We start from the raw sequence: 6121 nt of genomic DNA on the forward strand, positions 1-6121 counted from the left end.
AAAAAAAAAAAAACTTTATAACTCAAAGCTATCGGTTTGAAATGTGTCCGTGCACCCGACACACCTGATTCAAATAAAACAGAAACAATCTCCTTAACTGCTTGTTCTTAAATTCTGCACAATCCTGTTAATCACCCTAGTAAGTTGAAGCAGAGACACATCTAAAACCTGCAATACAATGGCCTCCAAGGACTGTAGTTAAAGAACCCCTGATAAAAAAAAAAAAAAAAAAAAAAAAAAAAAAAACAGAATCAAGGTCTATTTGATTACCCGGTAGAGAGCATTGTATCTAGATTACAAAGAGTTGAGTTCAGGTGAAACTTGGCACAAATAGTTTTCCAAGGACAGTATTAGCTTTAACACATTGCTGTAAAAATAAGTACACATTCGATTAGGTGCAGTTACACTTTACTAAGATTGAGTTGAAACATTCATGCATGATTTAGAACCATGCTGACACGGCAGCATCATGCATTTGCTGCAGACTGTGGGCAACACCTGCATACATCAGTTCCCTTTATCCAATCACACCCTAAAGATTACTGTGGGGTTGAAGTATCATGAGCTTGAAGTTTGAATCTACAGTGAAATTATTGTCACGATCAAGGAACTAGTCTGAGGAGAGAAGATAGTTTTTGCATGGTATGTTTTTCCCCTAAAGGTGGGTACACACTACAGGATAATCAGGATGATTTTTGTACCAATACCCCCCTTATAATCAAAGTCAGCAAAGGCCTGATTGTCTAATGTTTGCAAACAACATTGTCTGATTTTCCTGTGGTGTGAGGTGTGTTAAGAGTGATATTGTCCAGTCCATCCACTCGGAAGGAGAGAAATAATATTAAATATTTGTGACTAGAAATCCTGTAGTGTGTGGGGTGCTCAGAGAGGAGTTGAGTATTCTTAGTGTGTTATTTGACAAAAAAATGCCAAACAATACGCAAGCTGACTCAACTCACTGATGGAAGACAAAGTAAAAACAAAGAAGGGATTAGTTTTGAAGCCGTTATTCCCATCACTGGAAGTTTGCAATGATCGTGGTAACATTACTAATATTTTTGACTTGCTAGCAGTAGTGCTACACAGCCCTGCTCTCCAAGCTGTCTGTAATACAGTACTTGTGACAAGTTTTACTCCCCTCCAACTCACATTTAATGCATATAGCCCACATTGTCGTCGTCTCCATGACTTTTTCCATAGCCATTTTTCTTTTTTGTGTGTGTTTTTTTTTTTGGAACAACTGAACCTCATCAAACTTTAAATCAATCTTTGCCTGGTTGATGGCTAAAGTCAGAGGATGGCACCACTTCTCACTAACCAAGATCAACTACTTCATCTAGCTCAATTCTTAAGGTGGCTGGGCATGAAAATCCCAGTGTTCTTGCATTGAATGAAATACTCAAACCAGCCCAAGTGATACCAACAGCACTCTCATATTGAAGGTAATGTAAAATCAAATGTTATGTTTTAACCTTAAACGGCTTTCTTTCAAAAGTTACCAATATAATTTCACAACTGATTAATGTAAAACATCCCTTTGATACTATCAGCAGGGGTACACTGAAGCCTGAAGACAACTTTAAAAATGGATTTTGGGTTCATCAAGTAGGTCAGTGAGCAGGTTTGTTAGCATCAAAGGAAAAATCATGTTGCATGCTACAATTTCTAGCCAGGTTTTAGCTTCCTCAACCAGCCAAAACAGCTCAATTGCAGGATCAATAAAAACTGAGAAAACTAATAATCAGTTGAGTTAAGTGATGTTAATTGGGAATCATTTATGATTAATAACTAAAATAAAAAAAGATACTATATCTCACTTTGCTGAACTCTATCCTGCTTTGTGAAATTGTGACAGAGAGTAAATCGGTTAAACAGTAAACCAGTAAATCAGTCAAATCAAGCTGTATTCACAGACTGTGCAAAAGGAGAATATAAGGAGGTAGTTCATGTTAGTGGCATTACATGTTCATACTCAAGAGTATATAACCATGACAAGGCAAATAGTGTGTTTACAGAAATGAACATTTTCACAGTGAAATGGTAAATAGTAGGAATGATTTCATGAAAAGTTCCTTATGACAGGTGAATGAGTCTCTTAGAGAATGAGTTCCACTGTTCCTGTAGTGGAGGCATGGAAGGGGTAGGATGGTTTTTTGATGATTGATAACAGTTTGTTCAGTGACCTCCATTCTCGCTGTAATATAAACATCTCCAAATTCTGTCAGATTATATTTTTAACAGGCCACTGCACAGTAAAGGGTAAAGTCACCACAAATTGGTAGAATAGCTCCAAAATTGTACCGCAAATACTGAAGATTTTGAGCCTTCTCTAACGTAGTCGGTTCATCCCCTACTTGTCCTTCATTAGAGTGAAGGGCAGTCATTGGAGTAATCGGAACATTCAGAGCTAGCATGACTCAGCTGTACTGAAGAAACTGAAGTGTAGAGAATATTGAAAGGAAACAAAACGACGCCGTTACTGACCACCACATGAGAGAGAGAGCTTCTGGTCAAACAGTACTAATCAAAAGTTTGGACTTTAGATTTAATGGGAAATTATGTCCACACTTTTGACTTGTAGTGTACAATCCTAAGCATTTCAGACGACACTGAAAACAGGGGAAAAAGCAGGAAAACCCTATTACCTACTGTACAACAGTGCCACTCATACACCATTATTTTTTAAACATTTTTGTTTATATTAAAATCAACTACTTCATTATTGCAGACATTAAAACTCCTACTACATGCAGTTTTTGAAAACTTTCAGTGTGTAATAACTGATTTTCTCTGTTGACGGACAAAGTGTAAAACTTTAAAATAATGGCCTCTGATTCAGTTTGTAATGAATGTTTAAAAAAAAAAATCATATTAGACCTTAAATGTATTTTTATGATTACTGGTTACTGGTTCTTTTTTCAGTGGTTAGGTTTTAGTAGCATCTAATTAGTTAGGTAAGATAGCTAGTTAGGTTTAGGATTGGGCAGCTCAACTAGCTAGTAAATAACAGTGGAACTCAGTATATACTCTGATCTGAATATATAAATATCTCACCATTTCATAGATGCTTTTTGCATGATTTTTACTCTGATAATAAAGCAAGCTTTTCTCACAAATAATAAAAATGAGCACCACAATATATAGCCAATAGTAATAGAGCTTGCTTCTTTTTATGGTACTAGCACATAATTTACTGTTGCACATAACATGCTTCTGCCACATTAATGCAGTTGTAGTGATCATTCATTCATTCATTCATTCATCCATTAAGTGTCGTGGAGAAGCTGGAGCCTAACCCAGTATTTAACAGGTGAGCGGCAGGGTACACCCTGGACAGGTCACCAGTCCATCGCAGGGCAGTTGGATTATTGAGCCAGATCAGTCCCCTGCTGTAGAAAAAAATCCTTTGTTTGCTTCATGAATTTGCTGATTTTAGGCTCAGTGTTGCCATGTGCAGCCAGCAGCAACACAAACACAAAACATGCATGGTTCTGTCACCACTTCTACTTGTGCAATGTTTTAATTGTGTGAAGAACAGAGGGAAAAGGCTTCCTGAACATGGCTACATGGCTTACTTCTTGTCGCTCTGTTTCTTTGTCACCATATTCCAAATGTTGGGTAGTAGTGTAGAAGTGCCCATAACTGCTGGTTGTTAGTAAAAGGTCTTAGGAGTTGGGGTTTGAAAACACTGGTTAAACCTTTGCCTAATTCCCCCTTTTTTTATCATTATTATTATTTTTTCTCGAATATTGTAGAAGGAACAAATAAATATCACAATATTAGTTGATAGTTGTGTTTTTGGTTTGTTTGTTTCTTTGTTTTTACTTAATTACATTTCCCTCATGCTCATTTAATTGTTCTCAGAGCCTCAAACACACCACTTTAGCTTTTACCTCACTGTCAAAAACTTTAAACACAAACTATTACAGTTGTTCTGTTTTCAGACAGGTCCAGAGTTGTTTTCCTAAAGAGTTTTCTCCCTATTGTAATGCATTGCTTATTAAGCAGGATTTTATTTTACTGAGCTGGAGAGCAGGATGTTTTTTATGTTTATTAGCAAAAAACCACATGATCCCTGACTTCCAGTGAGGAAAGCAATGGAAAACAAAGGTTCTTTGTACAGCATATTTATTTTAATTATTTTCAGAGCACTCAGCGGATGAGTTTTTAAAACCACACATTTTTCTCCCAACAGGAACAAATATAGATTGCCTTTGGATGCATACATAAATACAGATACACTCTGGCACCATGCAGACATTGTGACCAGCATGCATTACAGCCTCACATGTGGTGTTTCTCAAGGTTTTACAGGTTCTGCAGCTGAACCCATAGCACACTTACTTTCATTAAAGACATAATAAAGCAATACTGGTAGTTCTTATTTTGATATCCAGGATTTAAGTATCTGGTGTGTGCTAGCAGATTATGAATAGAAAGTACATTCAAACTGAAAAATATACAGGAAAAAAAACTGTTTTGACAGCTTACTTTGAAAAAAAAAAGCCCCAAGCCTTTAAAAGAAGTGAAATGCAAATTGTGCTGAGATGACCAAAACACACATTCACACTATCACCACCTTGTATGCTCTGTAATTTGTACCTCTGCTGAATACACCTGTATACACCATGTGGCCATTAGTTGGGGGCTTTGACAAGTCAAGTAGCAACAAAGCATGGATAGTTTTTTAAAAAGCCAGTTTGTCCCTGCACTGTTTCCTCTTTTGTATGAATGTGCAGGCTTGTTGCTTAGTACATAGCTTAGGAATATCACAATATACTGAAAAGCCTCACATAAAGACATAAATTTACCAATGCACACACATCTGATATTTTTCTAAATTATTTGCATTCTAGATATATAAATGTCTTTTAACCTGTAATGGGATGACATCTTTAACAATGTACAGTAAATATTGCCTATTTCACATTTAGCCTCTTGAGTGTTGGCAATAAATTAAGTACTTTTCTTCTTTTCTATCTTTTTCAATTAAATCACATTGTTGAAGATTAAAGAAGTACTTTTTCTAACCTCTAACCTCTGATTGCATGTCAAATGTATATAATTATTTTAAGACAAGTAGTGTAGACATTTTATTTAAAGTTATCCAAAGCAAGAATGAAACCCGTCTAGGCCTAGCTCATTTACATTCTTGTGATAAATAAAGTACATAATCTTATAACTGTCTGTATGTGTCAAGACATAATTATAATCATCTTTTCTATACCAGATTCCAGAATTAAGGTAAACACATGAATAACACAAGACGTTTAACTCGATGTCCTTATAAAAAAAAAAAAAAAAGCCAAAATGCAATAGAAATGTGGTAAAAACTAAGTATAGTCTGTGCTTCAGGAGTTGATAGAACCACGTTTGGCAGCTAATTAGTTTCTGTACCATGCTGTCAGTCTCACATTATTGTGGTGGAATTTTGGTCTATTGTTCTTTACAACTTTGCATTAGTTTATTGAAGGCTGTAACTATTCATTCATGCACAGCTCTCTTAATGTCCTGTCACAACTGTGCTTTGACCGGGTGTTTACAACACCTTGATTCTTTTCTTGTTTCAGTCATTCTGTTGTAGATTTGGTGCTGGGTTAGGGATCATTGTCCAATGCATGACTCGGATTTGACCAAATTTATCAGACAGATGGCAGAGTTGAGGCAGAATATATAAAAGGGGGGCAGAGAGTTCACTTAGGTCTTTCTCCCTGATGCACCACACCTGAAAGCAGCATGCAGCAGTGGTGGAAGTTAATGCTCTTGATAAAATCTTGAATGGTGGCTTTAACAGAACAGTTAGGACACAAGGTATGCCTACGCAGCAGCAGCAGTAGCATAAGACCTCTTTATGAATTAGAATGTAAGCATTCATTGTTTTCATGCATACATTGTTTTAAACAGTTGCAGTCACCTCCATTCATCTGCAGGAGTGAAAGAAAGGAGTTGGCTCCTGTGCTTGATAGATCAGGTATATTTTTCTTTCATTTAATGTCTTAATTTACTTAATGTCTGGGCAATTTAAGTTTTATTTTATGTTAATTACATTTTCTTTGTAGCTCTTTTATTAGGATCAGCATTGCAGTGCTAACCATTGATTGATCCATTGATCCACATTTTT

Source organism: Melanotaenia boesemani, chromosome 17, assembly GCF_017639745.1.
Source record: "Melanotaenia boesemani isolate fMelBoe1 chromosome 17, fMelBoe1.pri, whole genome shotgun sequence".
Taxonomy (NCBI): domain Eukaryota; kingdom Metazoa; phylum Chordata; class Actinopteri; order Atheriniformes; family Melanotaeniidae; genus Melanotaenia; species Melanotaenia boesemani.